This window comes from Salarias fasciatus, chromosome 16 (assembly GCF_902148845.1).
Source record: "Salarias fasciatus chromosome 16, fSalaFa1.1, whole genome shotgun sequence".
Lineage (NCBI taxonomy): Eukaryota > Metazoa > Chordata > Actinopteri > Blenniiformes > Blenniidae > Salarias > Salarias fasciatus.
Window position 1 is genome coordinate 33162061 of NC_043760.1, and position 20472 is coordinate 33182532.

The 20472-nt window shown below is 46.4% G+C and overlaps 1 pseudogene; it reads left to right on the forward strand.

The window, feature by feature from the left end:
* The first annotated feature begins 5406 nt into the window (after positions 1 to 5406).
* Positions 5407 to 15402, forward strand: LOC115402736 (X-linked retinitis pigmentosa GTPase regulator-like; annotated as a pseudogene).
* Positions 15403 to 20472: the final 5070 nt, after the last annotated feature.

Genomic DNA, 20472 nt, shown 5'->3' on the forward strand with positions numbered 1-20472 from the left:
TTTTGTAGAGGAACTCCTCCTCTTTCACGTGCTGATACTCTGATGTCTGTGCTGTGCCACATATGGTCTCAGAGAAGGAATTTTTTTCATGTGGAGTGATTTTTAGGCAAAATTTTATTTTGAAAGGGAAATCCCGGACTTCCCGTTGAATTAGTTGGGGGTGTCAGTGTGTGATTTTTAAATCTTGATGAGATTTGATCTCATTTGATGTCATAGGGAGCTATGACATTTCTGTGGGCTGTGGCAGCCATTTTAGTGTATCTAGGTGGCGCTAAAGACCTCAATTTGGCAGTGATGGGGTTAAGTTTTCCATTGTATAGAATTTTATCGCCAGTCAGGATGTGCGTGCTAAATTTGTTGAGTTTTGGTCGTGGTTTAGGGGTCAAATTTGGGATGAAAGAGGAGGGATGCGTAAATACAAACAGACGAATAAGAATAGAGCCCATGGCCTCCTGGGCTCGGCGCCTGATGACAGTAGACACCGTGGCCCTCCGGCCATGCCTGCCCTCATCTGTGTTTTGTTGCCTTATTTGAAGCTAAATCAAGTTTCTAGCAGCCTGTTATCTATAATGCACACACGTAAACAGTAAAAGGACCAAAGGCAGATCCTTGAGGCACACCACATGCCAGTCAAGCAGTCGAGGAGGTTGAATTGTCCAGTGTATGTCAGTGACTACATTTAGATGCTTGTGTTGTTCGGAGACTGACTCTGTCTCTCATCTCAGGCTCATGGACGTCCTCGCGTCTGACCGCTGCTCTCTGCCCTCATGTCTGTCACTTGCGTGTGATTGTCTGCTCCTGGTGACAGCAGGGGTAAACTGCTCGTCTTCTGGTTGTTTGCTTGTTTGTGTGTTCTCTGATGACATTGTGTACGTTTCTTGGACATTTAGGTCTTGGGTTTTACCAGTTCATCAGTATTTAATTTCCTTCATGACCGTTGGTCTGATTCTCTTGTGTATTTTCAACAAATATATTCACCTGGAATACCAAAGAAACTTCGCACAGTTTCGCACAAAAACTACAAAGTACAAACTTCAGCGAGGTCAAATTTTATTCTTCATAAAAAAAAAACAAAAACAAAAAAACAAACCTGAAACTCAGTGACTTTACAGACAACGGTGGAACAAATGATTGTGGTTTGAGGTGACATCCTCATTAGTCGCAGCAATGTGTACAAACACCAGTTGGACCGCAACAAACGTAACAACTCTTGCTGCGCTTCTGTCTGCTGGAAGTCGGCATCTGTGTGAAAACCAAGATGAGTTTCAGAGTTATTGTTCAGCATGTTCACTCTCAGAATCTGCTCTCGGTGCATAAACAGCAGACACTGTTTGGGAGCTCAGCCAGTCGTTCAGGTGAAGTCACACACCTTTCCAGGGTCCATGACGGTCTCCTCATGTACAGCAGCTGTATCAGGATGACTCTCTGGTTCCTCCAGTTGTTTATAGTAAACCATCAGTTTAGCATTTTGATAAAACATTTGAACAAAACATGAAATTAACTCAAGCCCTCGCCTGACTGACTGGGACAGCAGAGCTCTTTTGCATAATAATACAAAGAAAAGCAAGCAAGAGCATCACAGCAGCCGCAGCACTGAACGGCTTCATAGTTGGAAGATGTGGAAATCCACTCAGTGTCTTCTGATCTTGGTTATACTGCTCAGCTCTCTTGTGTTCTGTCTGTGTGAGCAGGATGTGCTGGTATTTATACTTATTCGGGACCCTGTTGCCTCATGCCTGGCAGAATATGTAGGCAGGAACTGTCACGGGAATGGAGGGTGAAAGGAGTCCAGTGAGATCAGTCACTGACCATGACGTCTACTTGTTTTGTTGATGTTTTCACAGAATCACAGAATGGATGGTCAGCTGTGGAGGACCAAAACTGTCAGAATTAAAAATGAATACAGACATAAAAATGTGTCAATAAATACTGAATCGGCCGTGGGGGACGTTGGGGGTCGCTGGGGGTCGCTGGGGGCCGCTGGGGCCGCTGCCCCTGTTGACTGTGCTTAATGCCGCCAGGCATTCTGGATAGCAGGACTGTAGGACCACACATATCATATAAAAACTAGCTGCCTTAAGGCGGAGTCAACAACGTCGTTCACTGACAGCCATCTTAGGACAGTGGACCACTCTGGGGCACTCTGGGTAATCTAAGGGAAGGTGAGTGATTTACAGTAACTAAAATACTCAACTCATTGAATTCTTGACGGATTTACAGACGGTTTGATTATTACTAACGTTACGTTGCTATGATGCAGACTAAATGTTAAAATCACAACTTTTTGTTTTGCACACAGTTAAATATCTACGTGTCTGACGTTTATAACAATCCAAGTCGTTTGAAAATCGATTGAAAATCGAACAATCTATAGCTGTTTCAAAGACGCTCCATTGACATTAAAGGAATACTCCACCCAAAAAACGATTTGGCCTCATTTTCTACTCACCCTCATGCTGAGAAACACTCTGGAGCACTTTTTTGACGATTCAAATGCAATTGGAGATGTTTGGGGATTTCGTGGTCAACAAACAGGGACCGACAGAGCCCGACAGAAAAAATGGTCCATAAAATCCACAAAACGTTCCCATTTTCCTTCATACTGCTCGTCCGCTGTAATCCAAGTGTCCTGAGCGCGTAACGTCCATAATTAATTCTTAACGAGGTCATTTAGTACATTTTAAGAGCCCAAACAGGGCGCTCTCATACAGCTCCATTGCATGCGCGCGCCCTGAACTACGGAAGCCGCGGCAGACCAAGCAACACGCTTGTGCCCTTTCAGCAGGACACCGAATTCAAAGCTTTAAAACAGTAGCCAATCACTTTTGTGATTGCCCACAGCTCGGTCACTCACAGCAGAATATAAACAGCGGAACTCTTCTTCTACGCTTGCAATTTAGAAAAGTAGTCGCTGAAAGCGCGCAAGCATCTGGCTTGGTCTGCCGCGGCTTCCGTAGTTCAGGGTGCGCGCGCAGACATGCAATGGAGCTGTATGAGAGCGCCCTGTTTGGGCTCTTAAAATGTACTAAATGACCTCGTTAAGAATTAATTATGGACGTTACGCGCTCAGGACACTTGGATTACAGCGGACGAGCAGTATGAAGGAAAATGGGAACGTTTTGTGGATTTTATGGACCTTTTTTTCTGTCGGGCTCTGTCGGTCCCTGTTTGTTGACCACGAAAATCCCCAAACATCTCCAACTGCATTTGAAACGTCAAAAAAGTGCTCCAGAGTGTTTCTCAGCATGAGGGTGAGTAGAAAATGAGGCCAAATCGTTTTTTGGGTGGAGTATTCCTTTAATGTGATGAGTGAGTGAGGCCCTGTCCCAAGATGGCCGCCATGTGACGACGTCAGTCCCCATCGGGTTACAGCGGCATGAGCCATCTAGTGTTTCTATATATATCTATGTGTAGGACCATTTCGGCTGTATTATGTGTTTTCTCATGTTTATTTGAGCTCCGTTTTGTTATGTCGGACCGTGTGTCGGGGGGTTGCTTTGGGGGTGACCTCGGCCTGCCCCCTGCCCCCGACAGGGGGTGCTTGTGTGGGAGATGCTTAGCTGTTTTAGCAATAAAGCTCCTGTGTGTTAAATCTAAAGAGCTTTCCTCATTCCTTGCTGCCGCCACTGCTCTGAGAACGCTACAATACCTTTGTGCCAATAAATCATACAAAATATTTTCTTTCATGAGAAACCTATGAAATGTGACTGAAAATATATTTTTTCATTTTGTCATTTTCACTTCAGTCCATTTATTCATTTGTGATGAATTGTGAGGTGATTTTTAAAATTTCTTTCCTCATTAATTTTGTTGCCTGTATTTATTAGCCATCGCCGTAACACGTAGTGTAACGGCGAAGGTGGTGTTCTTGCTCAGTTTCTTCTGTATTATTATTATTCTTTGTACCACAAGAATGCATTTTTGACCCCCTGAACATAGCTGAATGTGGCGTTTTTTGGTATGTACGCGACCGGCCCAGCGAGAAATTCGATAAAATGTATCCCTCCATAGTGACAGATCAACACTGGCTCAACAGCGCCACCTACAATCAGACCCCTATGGCCCACAGAGTGGGCATATTTTGATGTAGGAACACGAACTTCACACCAGTGACAGAGCATGAGGGGACAACCAGAAAACTCTCTTGGCTCAAATCTGCGGGACCAACAGGAAGGCGGCCATCTTGGATACAATATTCGACGCCATTTCGCTTTGCATTTTTCAAATGAACTGATCTCTTACTTCCTTTCTTCCAAATGAGCCCAAACTCAGCACACTGCATCGAGACACATTGAATTTCAATAACCAGCCAGCTTTTTTTGATACGTCGCTCGGTCTCCTCACAGCACGCCGTCGAAAAACGCCTTCATTTCCTGTTATTTGGACAGCCCCTCACGAGCTCAGGCATTGTCCCAGAACACTCAGATTACAGTCAGTTATGTGTCATAACGGTCCTCATGTAATGAATTATAAAGTTTAATACAACTCAACTCTATAGCGCCCCCTACCATAGACCTGAAACATTAACATTCTTCCACAGTAACCAAACTGCGCAGTAAAATTCTATTCCTGAAGACAAGCAGAAAATTATATTACCATGTTGATGCATTTATAACCGTTGGCCAGCAGGGACGCAAAGATGGCTTTCATCACCGTGCGTGCTTTAATTTCAGTATTGTTTTACTTTCACGTTTTATTTTTTTAAAATTATTCGTATATTTATTTTATTTTCATCGGACATTTTATTTATTTATTGACACTTTTTTTATTCACTATCACATTTACTTCTTCATTTTTTTAATTTAGGATTTTCTTACTCTATTTTTTCCACACACACGTTTATTTATTTCTGTATTTCTGCGTCAGTATGTGAATGAGCAGGCTGTCAGACAGACTGAAGGGTTCTATCAGCCACTTCATCTGTCCTCAGGTGTCCCACAAGACTGCCACCGCAGTCCCACAAGGATCTGTCCTGGGGCCATTCCTATTTAACCCTCTTCATCAAACTGACATGGACCGATATCACAGACACCAGAAGGTCCCAAGTGGACTCAAGTCTGTCAACACGACAACTCAGAGAGGCAACATGTATTTTGATTGGATCATCCACATTCCTTTTCCAATTAAAAATTCAAATAATATTTTCAGGGTTTTTTTTTTAAATTAAACTCCCACTGTTTCTTTTATTTTTTTTGTGCGTGTGTGCTGTGTGCATATTTTATTTTATTTTATTTTATTTTATTATTTTATTTATTTTATTTATTTTATTGATTAAAGTGTACCGTGTGTGTTCGCGGTGCCGTCCCGGTCCCGCCCTGCCCTCCTCCTGACGCCCTCTGACCTCTCCCTGATCTCCGGGTCGGAGCGGAGCGGCTGCCCGCTGAGGAGGCGTCCTCCCGGGGAGCAGCGGAGGAGATGACGGGCCACACCGTGGAGGACATACCTGGTGAGAGCGCCGCACATAGCAAACGTGCAGCACCGCGTATTTATTATTATTAGTTTATTTTCCGTCCTGTGGGCCGTTTGTCGGTAAGTTGTTTCTATTCCTGTCCGCCCGGTAAACCGCCTGAGACCTGGCGGCAGGTTGCGGTGGATTTATCCCGGTAAGTCAGAAAGCTGCAGCAGGAGAGAGGCGGCGCAGATCGGACAGTCCGTGGTTCTGCATGGAGTGTCTGTCCAGGAGACATCGCACTGTTTTCATGAGGAAACGTGTTTATGATAATGTTTTTTGCCCCCCCCCCAAGAAAAAAAACTGCAATGTTTTATTTATTCTTTTATTTTGGTTTTTGGCGTATCTCTTTCTATCTCTGTGGTAGTTTTGCATTTTGTGTGCTTAATTTCTTAAACAGGCTTGTGTAAATTTTTGTTTGGATGTATTTTGGATTTTTATGTCCTTGTATTTTCATTTTGTACTTTTGCATGCAGTGATTTAAAATAGCCATGATGTTCCTCATTATACTATATTTGCATTTTATAGTGTCTCTACTGCAAATGTGTTTGTTTGCTATTGTTACATTTCAAGTGATTTCATATTTTTGTGCCTGTTTTGCGTCTTTGTTGTGCCAGTACATATGTTTTTGTTGTAATTTCAGACCTTTGTGTAGTTGTTGTTTTTGTGACTTTTTTTTTAATTCTACTGGATGCATGATTGTAAATTGCATGGTTGTGTTTGACATTTCTAAGTTTTCAGTAAATTGTCAATCTTTGATTTTTGAAATGAATTAGATTTTTTATTTTTTATTTAGTGTTATTAAAAAGTTGTACAAATTCTGACATGTTAATCCGTCTAAATATCTCCTTGTTGTTGTTTTGTGCATCTTTTCGGTCAATATTGAGTCATTTCTTGTTGGTTTAATCTGTGGTTGTTTTGAGGGTTGATTTGTCTCGTTTTCTGTTGTTTGCGACTTGTTGAGGTTGCTTCGTGCCATGTTGGGGCTCCGTTGCTCCAGAAACTGTGGCTGAATGCAGATGAATGTCTCTGCTGTTTGCAGATACAGGAGCCGTCTTCACGTTCGGGAGGAGCAGCTTTGCCCTGAATGTGCCAAGCAAATTCTGGCTGAAGAATGACCGTCCAGGGCAGATTTCCTGCGGGGCAGAGCACACTGCCGTCGTCACAGGTACACACGTCATGAAGGCTCAGGCAGAGAAGGTGAAAGCAAACGTGAGAATCCAACTTTCAGTTTCTGTCGTGGTTCTACAGAAAACGGGCGGCTGGTCGTGTTTGGTAGTAATACACACGGCCAACTGGGACTGGGATTCAAACCGGCCACCAGCAAACCCGCTTCTGTTAAAGGTAAAGTATTCCACTGCTCACAAGGCTGCAATTAATGCTTTAGTATTTGTTTATTGTCATTCATGATAAAAAAAATTGCATAATTTGTGTTTAGCTCAAATGAATTAACACTATTGATTAATGTTCTGTGAATTTATAAATCAACTCACTAAATCCTTTTGTTTTCAGCCTTCAGGTCTGAGAAAGTGAAGCTGGTGGCTTGTGGGAGAGATCACACAATAATTTGCACATGTAAGATTAAATGAAAAAACCGAATCAAACCGTCAGTGTTATGAGCAGAGGTCCCCACTCTTGTTGTTTTTCTTGCATTTGCTTTTGCGTGCTTGCAGATGGAGGCGGTGTGTACGCGGGCAGTAACCGGGACGGCCAGCTGGGTCTGGGCCACTGCAGCAGCACCTCGTCCTTTCACCCGCTGCGCCCTTTCTGTGGCCGGACCCCCCATCAAAATGCTCTCTGCAGGATGCAGCACCTCGGCCGCCTTAACGGGTCTGAGCCCAGACGGCGTCACGGGATCGTCTGCTCATCAGCGTCCTGCAGCCGGGGTCACGGCTGTGTTTTGTGTGTGTGTGTGTGTGTGTGTGTGTGTAGAGGATGGTCGGCTGTTCATGTGGGGAGACAACTCGGCGGGCCAGATTGGTTTAGGAGGCGAGGGCTTCGCGGCAGAACCCAGACAGGTGGACGTTGGCGAGGCGGTGACGTGGGTCTCCTGTGGGTATCGCCACTCGGCTCTGGTCACAGGTACGACGCCGGAGGCAGCGCTGGTGTTGATTCAGTCGCTCTCCAGACGCCGCTCATGTCTGGCACTCTGTTGGCTCTGCTCCAGCGACGGGCCACCTCTACACATTCGGAGAGAGTGCGAATGGAAGACTCGGTCTCCGGGAGGAGCAGCTGTCTCTTCACAGGGTCCCTCAGCAGGTGCAGGGCATTGTGGGTCGTGTCAGCCGGGTGTGCTGCGGAGGGGCGCACACCGTGGCGCTCACTGGTACGCCACCTGCATGAGAACAGTGAAGTTTCTCCAAGCGGAGAGATGAAACCTCGGAAACCTTTTGCCGTTGTGCTTCTGCATGTCAGTGAGCCTGTGTGCCTCTCCGCTCCAGGCTCAGACCTGTACACGTTCGGCAGGGGTCAGTACGGCCAGCTGGGCCACGGGACCTTCCTGTTTGAGGTTGATTCGCCAAAAGCCCTGGAGCACTTTGGCGACGGCAGCGTCAGGCATGTGGCGTGTGGGAGAACCACACGGCCGTGATCACACGTAAGCAGCGGGTCGTTCATTACATCCATTTCACAAACCTGTCTCCATTTCTTTATTTATTTGACCTTTGTTGGTTTGTTTGTTAAACTCGGCTGATTCAACATGGCTGTCATGCTTGTTTGGGCAGAAGGTTAAAGCTGGAAGCTCCTGGTAGAAAGTGACTGACGTCCAGCCTGTGTCTGACGGCGGCTGCTCTTCCTCCAGACGGCGGACTGCTCTACACCTTTGGAGACGGACGTCATGGAAAACTGGGGTTCGGAGAGGAAAACTTCATCAACCAGTTCAGCCCGACGCTCTGCACTCGTTTTCTCCAGTACGACGTTCAGGCAGTGAGTGAATCTAATCTCTCTCACTTCCAACACCTGAAGACCTTCTGTATCAGCCTGTCTTGTTTGTGCCCTAACATGCGGCCGGTAAGCGTTTTCCTCTCGGTTTTCCTCAGGTGTCCTGCGGCGGTCACCACATGCTGGTCGTGGCTGCACCCCGACGTCCACACAGTGGGGACGTGGTGCCGGAGAAAGACGTCCTGATCACAGACCGTCTCTTAGAGCCGGGGCTCTCAGAACTGCTCTGGAGGGAAACTTTGATCGATCCGTCTTCACTGGTCTCAGCTGTTTCTGCTCGAGCTCGCCGCAGAGAAAAAGTAAGAAAGTTTTTCGTTTCAACAGACGGCAGCTGCGTGCAGTCAGACTTCAGAGAGCGGCGTTTCCTTCAGTCTTTATGCCATCAACCAGCTTTGGTCTCAGTTTCTGCAAAAATGAAATATTAAAAATGACAAATCATTTGCAGCCAGAAATAATACTTTCATCTTTTTTTATTTATCTTGATTGTGAAAAGTGTCTAACAGCAAAGAACATTTCAAAGGTTTTAAAATCTCATCATGAAAATAATTAATTCTAATTAGGATCTATTGAAGCTTTTCAACATCAAGCCTCAACAAACGGAAAAATAACAAGAGAACTCTGAAGGACGCTCCTCCTCACGAACCTGTGCCGTGAAAACCGTCTTTGAGCTGCATGCAGCTGAGCAACCAGAAAATAGTCCTAGAATATTTACCTGTGCTGCTCGGTGTACCTTCCATGCTTTTATATAAACACACACACATACGTTATGTCATTGATGGGTCCCGAAGCAAAAGCCCTTAATCCCCAAATACACAGGCCGTGCTGGGAGGAGCCAGATCAAACCAGTGTGAAAACTCGCTTTACTGCCGTCCTTGCATAAAAGAAAACGACTGGATTGCTTCTAAATGACAATAGAGATTGTGAAGATTGTGAACGTCAGCTTCTGGTTACACTTATTTAACGATCATTACACATTTTGTAATGTTTTTTTGGGAAATGCTTTCTGGTGCATATGCAGATGTTATTGTATTGTGATTATCAATCTTGCATTAACTTATTTTTATAATGTTTTGAACCTGAAGTTTAAAATGTATCTTGTGAAGCACCAGGATAAGCAGCGTTTCTGGTTTGTCGTCAGTTCACGTCTGTCATCGTGGGACATCCTCAGCTAAAATATTTGTGTCATTTTCACAGTTAACCTTACTTTTCATCCCTAACCTGCTTCTCTAACCTCAGGCCAGCACTGCTCCAGATGTTTTCTTCTTTTTAATTGGCTCTGAGTTGCCTGTAGGTGGTGTCACTGTCTGGATGGGTTCTTGTAATCACTGTCAAGCTCCACTAGAGGGCAGTGTTACACCGGCCCACCGGATCCCTCACTCCTGAGTGAACGGATCTCCATCGTCCAGCTCCCTGAGGTCGTTTTTCTTCTGTTTTCCAGGAGAGCGCCGTGCAGCTCTTCAGGGAGGCGTTTCAGAGTCTCCACGTCTTCACTCCGACTTCCTCAGCACCTCGTGGCAAACGTCCAGAAACGTCCTGACCCCCAAAAGCCTCTCCAAGGACGTTTCTGTCGCTTCGTCGTCCCCCAGACCACGATCAGAGCAACAGCGAGTCCGCTTCTCTCCCCCAGATCGCGCTCCATATCCCCTCAGAGCCCTGCGTTATCCTCTAAGCCACCGAGTCCGCGGTCACTGTCATCCAGCCGCCTCAGTAAAGCCTCCGCTACTTCCTCAAAGTCCAGTTTCAAAGAGGTGCCTTCTCCTCTGCTGTCACCTAAATCTGTCCCATTGTCTACTAAGAAGACGGCAAAGAGGAGAGCACATCAAGTATCAACCTCCCAAAAGGCCTTAAGTGACAAAGTATGGTCTTCTTTGGCCCCTGAAAAGCCCCGCAGCCCAGCCGGACCCCCCACTCCCGTCCTCGCAGAGAGGACGGATGCCGAGTCACCGCAGTCAGGTATTCTGAACGCGAGGCTCTTTATATGCGACTAATGTTGCGTACTTTGTCTGATGAATCTTTTTCTCTCAGGGCCACAAACGCCTCAGAAACACACCGAGTCTGTGGCTGAAGATGTGGAGGAGAAAGCACTGGAGCCTGACACGGTGAGGCCGCTGATTCTAAATGCTCCTGACGCTGCATTTTCAGCCAGATGAAGTAGAATACAGTATATCACCCGCAGAGCCACAAACTGTGAGTCACTTCAGTGTTATTTTCCCCCAGCTGGCGTCTTCCTTGTGGTCTAGATTTGGCACTTCGGGGCAGGAAGCAGTAATGTTGAACACTCGCTAAGTTTTCCAGGAAATGTGCATACCTCAGCACACACTGGTGTGTGTGTGTGTGTGTGTGTGTGTGTGTGTGTGTGTGTGTGTGTGTGTGTGTGTGTGTGCATACAGTTTCCACGCCGAGTCAAAGTATGAAAGGGAATCTAGTGCTTTAATCTCTCAACTTCAAACATTGGACATGTCCTTTCTCTCTGCAGTGTTGCTCAGGAATCTCTCCCAGGCAGATTTAGATATTTGGAGAGCTTCTATCAATACACAAATGAGTTTGGACTCCAGCCTCCTGACACAAACACACAAATACAAACGCTCATGCAGCGCTTGGGAAGAGTTGGCAGGAAGCTTTCCACATCTCATCAGTGTTTCCACAGCCAGCGATGAAGCAAGCTGTGGATCAACCTCCTGCGTTTCTGTGTGTGACGGATGAATGCAACATGTGTGGCGCAGCAGCTCTGTGTGTTCCAGTGTGACTCTGGGAGTGTGTCGTCGTGTGAGCCTCCAGTGTTCGACTGTCAGTGAAAAAAACTTCAGCCAGGCTCATGGCGAAGAATGTTAATTAGTTATTGAACTTGTATTTACTGCTGCCAGAAACGCTGCTGTGCGATTAAATAACACCTCACTGACCTGCAATTAACCGCCATCTGCTGATATCGCAGAAAGATAGGGGTTGCTCGTGTTTCCTCTGTGATTCTCCTCCTTAAACTAACATCCAGACTGTAGCCATGTTATAAATTTCTTTAAAGGGGCCATTGTACCATATGTCTTGTAATATTATTAGTACAGCGTGACAACAACAGGCGTCTGTTCGACACCCGAGTCTTTAATTTTAGATGTTTTACTGTTACGATTCACATATAAACCCTGTTTGTTTCACTCCTTATGTTTATAAAACCAACCTTTTGTGTTCCTCTTACCATCAGTTTGTGTTTCGTTTGATTAGAGTTCATACAGTTGAACTATGTTTCGTAGCTTTTTTTTTAAGTTATCAATATGTGGTCTCGGAGGTGCGGCACAGTTCAGCACCACGTCTCCCTCTGTGCTCCACATGCTGCAGACATAAACAGACAAACTGAGTGGAATAATTGCAGATCCATCCCCTGTCGTATATCATTGTTTGGGGTTACTCCAGCAGCTGTCCCTCGCTCTGGATGCCGCATAATTATGATGTCTGTCTGCTCTCCGTTTCGCAGGAGGCTTATGTTGTTCAAATGGAAGGATGATCTCTCTCCCACACAGTGGATCAGAGCCACTGCACAGCACAACAACAAGAACAGTATCGATCTGATATTAAATAGGGCTCTCTTAGATCAGCTAAAACTTATCAACAAAAAGTGGCACATGAAACTCCCTGCATATGTGTTTCTAATTCTCTCTTTGGGTTGTTTAAAGTGTTACAAGAACAACTATACAGTATATATGGAGACACCGATTTAAGCTCTGCTGCTGTGACTGTGTGACGTTCTTTTTTACAGCGTAGTGCTATCCAGTATTTGACCTTCTTCCCTCTATTTTCATCGCGCTGTTTGACTAAATCTGTTTGATTTATTACAGGAAAAGAAAAAGGGCAGACGGACCAGGACCAAGCAGGCAGAGACCTTTTCAGAACAGTTCAGTGGGACGACAGACCAAATCTCTCTTCAGGCCTTACCCAGAAAGCTCCTGAAGGGCTCCGGCTCCTTCAGCACACAGGTTTCTCCACTGAGAAATACTAAGAAGCCACAAAGTCACATCTGAAGGCAAAGAAAACATCACCGAGGGGCCCAAAACAATCCAAACTCCAAAACACAAAAAGAATCTTTCTTATTTTAAGCTATCGAAGCATGACAACAACAAGCTGTCACAGTATGATCCAGAAACACAAGCGTCTGTCCAGAAGAGTGCTGATGCACAGCCGAGCCCGACGGATGTCAAAAAAGGCAGAGGAAAATAATATTAACCTAGAAAAATGATGGACATGGTGGGTAGTCCAAAAGGAGAATCAGTGAAAACACCGACCTCACGCCAAAGGTCTCCTATTATTACAGTTACCAGAGGAAATGAGACGTCTCATTCGATATCCGCTGAAGATTCTGCTAAAGAAGATGAAGCATGAGAGTGAGAGCAGCGATATCAACCCTGCGGAGGCCAGGATGCAACAGGAGACAGAGCGAGTCAAATCAGCTGTAATGAAGGATCTGCACAAGTCTAAATCACACAAAGGTCAAAGCACAGCAGAGGATGTTAAATCAAAAACCGCCCATGCCAACGCGCCTTCGAAAGACAGAAAGAAATCTCCGAGTGTGAAATCGACCCCAGTGAGAAGTAAAGGGACGTCTCCAGAGCTCACGCCGGACAGAGACAGAAGTGCAGCGAACACTCCTGTGAAAGGTCGAGACAAAGACGAGGATGAGGAGAACAGACTTATCCTCAACAAGAACAAAGGTGCAAAACACAAGAGTGGAAGCAGAGATATGCACAAGTCAAAAGCAACGGACACGATGAAGGCGAGAGAATCTGACGAAGAACTGAAAACAAAATCAAAAGCCGAGGGAGGAGGAGGAGACGAAGATAAAGGAGTTGATGCTGCGGTTCAGGACAACAGGAAGGCAGATTTAAAGAACAAGGCGGCTGATCGGTGTAGCCCTTCTTCACCGCAGCAGGAACCACAACCTCAACTTATGATGGACCCCACTTTGTCACGAGACCCAGTGAGAGCAGTCAGTTTACTGAGATCGCCACAGAGATCTGAACATGTTGGGACTGGATTGAGCATCTCTGAAACAACAAACGTGGAGAACCTTCAGAGAACAAGTGAGGAGAAGTCAAAGTCGGGGGCGATGCTGAGCACCGCGGCGTGCGCTCTTCCTGCTGTGGGGATGGCGGCTGCAGCCATGGAGGCGCTGCGTGATGCCGTGACGAGCGAGGGCGGTCTGCAGTCTGACGCTGACGGGGCTTCACCTGCACCACCTCAAAGAGCGGCAAGACCAAGGCAGTTCAAAGCAGAGCGCTGTCACGCTGTCTTCCTCCTCCTCGGCGCCGTCACGTCCCTCATCAGCGGAGGCATCAAACGAATTCCAAGAGAGCGCAAAGAAAGAAGCTCAAATCAGCATCCAGTCAGAGTCAGACCCGGAGAAGCAAGGCAGCGATACCACTCAGGATCCGTCAGAACGGGAGGCAGCGAGAAGTGTCACGTCAGAGCAGATCAGAGAGGAAGACATGAAGGCTCATTCACAGGAAGAGGGAGAAACCCTCGATGCTTCTGAAGAGGATGTGGATAACAGGGGAGATCAAACAGATGCTGAGGATGAGGAGCGAACAAGGGCTGATGAAGAAGAGAGTGAAAGTGATGTGAAAGGTGAGGAGAGTGAAAAGAGGAGTGAGAAAGAGAATGTGAGTGTTTCTGGAGAGGGTGAGGAAGAGGAAGAAAATGAGTCAGTGGAAGAAGAGGGTGAGGAGGGAGGGAACATTCAAAAAGAAGATGAAGAGGAGGATCAAAGTGACGCTGAGGAGGAGGAAGGAGAAAGCAGTGAAGCAAGTGAAGAGGAGAGTGGTTCTGCCATAAGTGAAACAGAGGAGGGAGAAAGTGAATCAGGTGAAGAGGAGAACAATGAAGAGGAAGGAAGTGAGGTGAAGGATGAAGAAGAGGAAGGAAGTGAGCTGAAGGATGAAGAAGAGGAAGGAAGTGAGGATGAAGAAGAGGAAGGAAGTGAGGTGAAGGATGAAGAAGAGGAAGGAAGTGAGGTGAAGGATGAAGAAGAGGAAGGAAGTGAGGTGAAGGATGAAGAGAGGAAAGTTCTGCTGGATCAAAGAGTGCTGACAGCAAAGCGAGGAAGAGGAGGACGAGCAGGGAAGTGATACTTCTGAGTCTGAAAACAGTACTAGCAATGATGATGATGATGATGAAGAAGAGTCAGAAGAGAGTGAGAATGAAGAAGAGAGTGAGGCTCATGAAAAGGGGGGCGAGCAAGATGATGAAAGTGAAGAAGAGGAAAAAAGTGAGGAAGAAGAGGAATCCACAGAAGATGAGGAGGAAGCTGCAGAGAGCGATGACAAGGAAAGTAGTGATGAGGAAGAGGAGGAGGAGGAGGAGGGCGGCACGGGAGATGAAGATGAAGACCAAGATGCCGAGGAAGAGAGTGAAGAAGACGAGGCTGAGGAAGATTCTGAAGAAGACGAAGGGGAAGATGATGAGGATGAAGGGGAAGAACAGGAGGCTGAGGAAGATAAAGAAGAGGAAGAGAATGAAGAAGAGGAGGCTGAGGAAGATGATGAAGAGGGCGAGGACGAAGATGAAGAGGAGGGAAATGAAGAGGAGGAGGCTGAGGAGGATGACGAAGACAAAGGGGAGGAAAATGATGAAGAGGAGGAAGAAGGTGAAGAGGAGGAAAATGAAGAAGAGGAGGCTGAGGAAGATGAAGAGGAAGAGGAGGAGGAAGGGGTGCGGAGGAAGATGAAGATTCAAAAGTTCAAAAGCAACAAAAACAGGCACGAACTGAAAGCAGTGAAGATGAGGAAGATGAGGAAGAGGAAGTCAGTGATGAAGAAGAGGAAAGTAAGGAAAACACTGAGGAGGAAGAGGAGGAGGAAGAGGAGAAGGTCAGGCCGGACAGAGCAGCGCAGCAGAGCAGGCAGAAGGCTGCTGGACGCCGCTCCCACGCCGCGCCGAGGACCAAGCCGCGGCCGGCTGGTCGGAGCCGGGCCGGCGGACCGCAGCAGTTCTGGAACGACGTGCTGCCGCAGTACCTGGACCTGCAGTGAGGAGACGCCCACAGCTGGGACGCCTGAACCAAACGCTGACGCTGTCTCAGCTCACACTGTCTGAGCACAAACCAAAACACACACTCCGATAGTTCAGCGTTTCTGCTTCGACAGTTTCCCCCAGACGACTCCCTGCAGGACGCCAGCAGCTCGGGGTTGGTCGAGGTTGTTGACGATCGCTCAGGCAAACTCAAACAGATTTTCCTACTTGTAGTTGGAGTTCATGCAAGAGACATGGCTTCCAACACATGATATTATGTTCATGTTCACAATGTGTTTATTTATTTTAAATGAAGAGGAAAAAGCGCTGGTCCTGTTTGAGAGGCTGGTTGTGTCCATGACCACAGGTCTCTGACACCGTGTCTCTGGATTCGTCCCATTGTGGCCCTGGAGCCTCTGAAGTGATAGATTCATTTGAAATTAGTGTGTTTTTGCTCTCTGTGAACCGCTGAAGGAACAGCGGCGTCCTGTGAGGCTAAACGCCGCTCTGCGTCCAGCGGCCTCGTCCCTCTGCTGGACGCTGAGTGAAAGCTGTGTCTTAGAAGTTTGTCTTTCTTCACTGGAGACTTTCATCTGCCGTCACTGAAAACTGCTCTCAGAGGAATGAAAAGAAAAGCAAAACAGGAAAATTAGAGACCCAGCAGCGAAACTTCAAAGTTAAACTCCCTGCAAATCTCCAGCAGTCAGTGGAGTTCTGGGAGGCTGGCTGTTGGTTTATTACAACACGCCAAATCTCTCACTTTGTTCCAAGGTTCTCCAGAATATGTGATTGTTTATTCAGATCAGAGTGGGCTTCAGAGGATTTTTACTGTTTCCATTTTAAATCTGCAGAAACGCTGTTTGAGCGAGAAGAATCAGGTTTTCGGGTTCTCGCTTCATGGCTTGATAGAAGTAATGATTACTCCAGCCAGGGTGTAATCGGAGCACATGGTCGTTATGGTGAAGGTGTTTGTTACCCATACATAAGTGCCTCCTTTAATACTTTCTCAAAAACATGGGAAAACCCATCATTTCAGTTTGAATTCCTCAGCATCCCAGGATAAAGTTGATACGTTGCAGTAGTTCGAGATAAACCGTTCAGAGTTTCAGAGACTCCAGCTCCTTCTATTTGGCCGTTGGTATTTGATACAGTCACAAACAGAGCTGCTTCCTTTCAGATAAGAGCAGGTATTACCATCAGGAAGCCGAAGAATTATTTAAAACCAGGGGTGTGACCTTCCTGGGACTCGATAGAAAAGGCTTAACTGAGGCCCATCTTCGTGTCACTTGTTTTTTCTTTCACATGACCCTCAGTTATTTAAAGAATCCCAGCTGATTCTGTCAGTGTCATTATCTCCTTGTTTCAGCTGCAATAATGGGAAACTGGCCTGTAATTAAGGTGATTTAAGCCCGAGAAACTGTAGCATGGTCTACTGCATTGGGTTCAAAGGTCACGGATGTGTGCGTGCGTGATTGGCTCTCTTCACAGTGACAACATTCCTGCAGTAATTACACAGTGCACCACTGCTTCGTGTTTGTGCTGTAGGACTTTTCTCGAACAGGAACAATACTTTCTAATGCCAAGTCTGGCATTTCATGAGAAGATCAGCCAGATGTAACCACCAGTTCAACCAAGTATGTCGACTCTTAACTCTCAGAGTGCGATCCCTCCCCTGATTCAGGCCAGTGCAGATGGAGTGTGTTTCCCGTCGTGACCTGAGAGGGGTCATCTCAGCCCGAGTGGGCCTCAGCGCTCGGCTGGACAGACGTGTGATTACAGCTCTGGAAGTGGCTTCGCCGCACGCTTCCCATCGAGACGAGGAGCAACTTCAACACCTCCGTGTGGCCCCGCCTCCTCGCGCTCGGCACCAGGTCTGGAACCAGACCTCAGCCAGTCTCTCAACACCTCTCTATGTTCCTCTGGGTTGGGAAACACTGCATTAATTAAATATAAGGAGTGAATCTAATGCAAATGTCAAGCCTGAAAAAAAAAAAACAGACTGATTTCTATGTTTGTTTCTACTTTAGGAAGCAAAATCCTGGATGTTGATCATAGAGTTATCGTGGAGGTTTTCATCCGACAGTGTTGCTAGGAAACAGCTCACATGCATAAAATGTCCACGGCATTAACAAAGTAAACTTAAGCCCATGTTATACCACTGTTGTCCCTGCAGCTTTTTCTTAGTGGTGTGTGTGTGTGTGTGTGTGTGTGTGGTGTGTGTGTGTGTGTGTGTGTATGTGTGTGTGTGTGTGTGTGTGTGCAGCAGAAGGTCAGTGATGCAGGACCTGGTGGTCCTGGAGGGCCGCAGTCCTCCGTCTCTTCCTGCTTTAACTCACCTGAATTGAATGAATGAAAATGTCATAATGAAGCAGTAACAGCGAGCCACTCCCACTGTCACCACGTGTCAAGGCAGAGCAGTCCCGGCCTCGCAGGACTCACCTCAAGGTTAGAAATGAAAACCTGCATCGACCCGACACCGGAGTGAAATGACATCCTGATGATTCCCACCACAGGCGACTTTAATCACTTCACTGTGAGTTTTTCTGCAGTGGCTGAAACTCATTCTTCTTCCAAAAACAGTAATAATAGGGAGATTTTTTCATCATAACATGTAATCAACCAACAGGCACTCTAGTCTCACAACAGTAAAACCCTGGCTGGAGTCCAGGCTTGGGGTCCTCCCACAGTCCAGAAACACATTTGAGTTTAATTGGTGGCTCTAAATTGCCGTAGCTGTTAAGTGTATGTTTTTAGAAGCGTCTTGTCCTGTGATGGACAAACAGCCTGCTACCTATTTGCTATTTGTTATCTTGAACTGGATAAAGCAGTTTAGATGGATGTTTTTTTGGAAGCAGTGAAGCAGAGGTTCATGCTGCAGCCTTACATGGAGCTCACAAGTACAACAGTTAAACAGCTACTTTAGAATTCCACTACTAACACATACACCAGGATTTTCTTTATATAGTTAAAGGGGCTGTATCCTGCTTTTTTAGCTCGTCCAAACCCTAGAAATGGCATTAACATGGTAATAGTTTATTTTTGGCGCTAAGGAAAAGTCATTTTGTGTGAAATAAAAGATTTTCTGGGGCTAATTCTGAAACCCGGAAGAGAAAACGCTCTGTTTCACTGAAATCCCGCCTCTCCCCCTGTGGACTTTGACTGACAGCTACTTCAACCAATCAGAGCTTCAAAACAAATACGCTAGCTAGCTTTAGCTCTTTAGCTCTAGCTTCTCCACACGCGAAAACGTCTTTTCCTGTGAGAAACTCACCAAGCGCAGACCCTTCAGACCCTCCAGACCCTCCAGACCCTTCAGACCCTCCAGACCCTCCAGACCCTTCAGACCCTCCAGACCCTCCAGACCCTTCAGACCCTCCAGACCCTCCAGACCCTTCAGACCCTCCAGACCCTCCAGACCCTCCAGACCCTTCAGACCCTCCAGACCCTCCAGACCCTCCAGACCCTTCAGACCCTCCAGACCCTCCAGACCCTTCAGACCCTCCAGACCCTCCAGACCCTCCAGACCCTTCAGACCCTCCAGACCCTTCAGACCCTCCAGACCCTCCAGACCCTTCAGACCCTCCAGACCCTTCAGACCCTCCAGACCCTCCAGACCCTTCAGACCCTCCAGACCCTTCAGACCCTTCAGACCCTTCAGACTCTTGCTCTTGCTTGATTGTTGCTTTCAGACGATGGTTAAAGTTTATCTCCGTAATCAGAGTTAGAAAAAATCCGCAACGCTGATTGCCGAGGGCCTGCGGGAGGGGGGGGCTCAGAGGAGCCATCTTCACCGTGTGACGTCAAGGGGAAACAGAGCGTTTTCACGGTGTGGGAGGGGCTGCCTCTCTGAGCAGCAGGAACACCAGGAAAGCTTAAACACAGGCACCAAGGAAAAAATGTTTGGGGTGTTTTTGGTGAGAACATAACTATAAACAAGGTTTAAACATACAAACAGTGAATTTTGCATGATACAGCCACTTTAAAATAGGCCCAGTGTTCCTTTGACAGAATCTTAAATGTGAATTTGGGCCATTGTTTGTGCCATTATTTATGATAATTAATCACAATTAATTTACAGAAATTGTAGAATCAACAGCCATAGAAATCAGTGATGAATTGACTGAAGTTTCTTGTAATTCTTCATAAACACAGTTGGAGAGGTTTTTTTCCTCAGTTAACTGAAGCATTAGGCCAAAGCTGCTGATTTCATAGTTTTTGTCTCCTGGGGTAGGAGCTCCTCGTTTATCCTGAACTCTCTAAATCCTCTTGACATAAAGGTCCTCCTGTAAGCATCATGTCCCGTCAAGCAGTGATGAGGAACAGTCATGTCCTACTTATCTGATTTTATCAGAAGGGAAGCTCAAGTGAAAGCTTTGATTAATACAATTGACTTTCGCAAGAAAAAAAACCACCAAAAAAAGAAAAACACATGAGAATATGACCAGCAGAGTTTCATCCCAAAGTTAAAGGTGCATTAAGGAGTTTTACAACCTTAAAAATACTTATTTTCCACCATAAATATGTTACACATTTTTAATGATGTGTCCAATGTGCCCTGACATATTCATTACCAGTACCTCTAACAGCGCTAAATTGTCACTTGAAAGTCACAGTGCCGGTCCGGCACCAGAATTTTTTTGGGGAGAATTTGAAAGGAATGACGTAATGCACGCTCCGGCTTGTTCAGTTTCGCTTTGTCCGCCATTACTCCGCCAGATGCTTAGTGAGCAACAACTGAGCAGGATCTTCCAGAAAGTCAGAACAGACTGGCTTCTAGCACTGCCACAGCTCCACACAGACTCCACCAGGGAGAAGAAACCTAAATCTTACTTGAGCGCTACTAAACGAGCGAAGACGGAGTCCCCCTCTTCCGTGCACGCGAGCCACAGGGACGAGTTTTTCACTAAGCTGCATTACGCCCAAGGCCTGCAGGGGGCGCTGTTTCGCATAAAACGTGTAAACTCCTTAAGGCACCTTTAAAGTCTTTGGTTGGGCTGCAGCTATCACTCATTTTACTAATAACGTATTTTTCTGGCAATTTATTAAATGTGTGAGGTACGTAAAGCACCGATTAGATAAAGAACCTGATT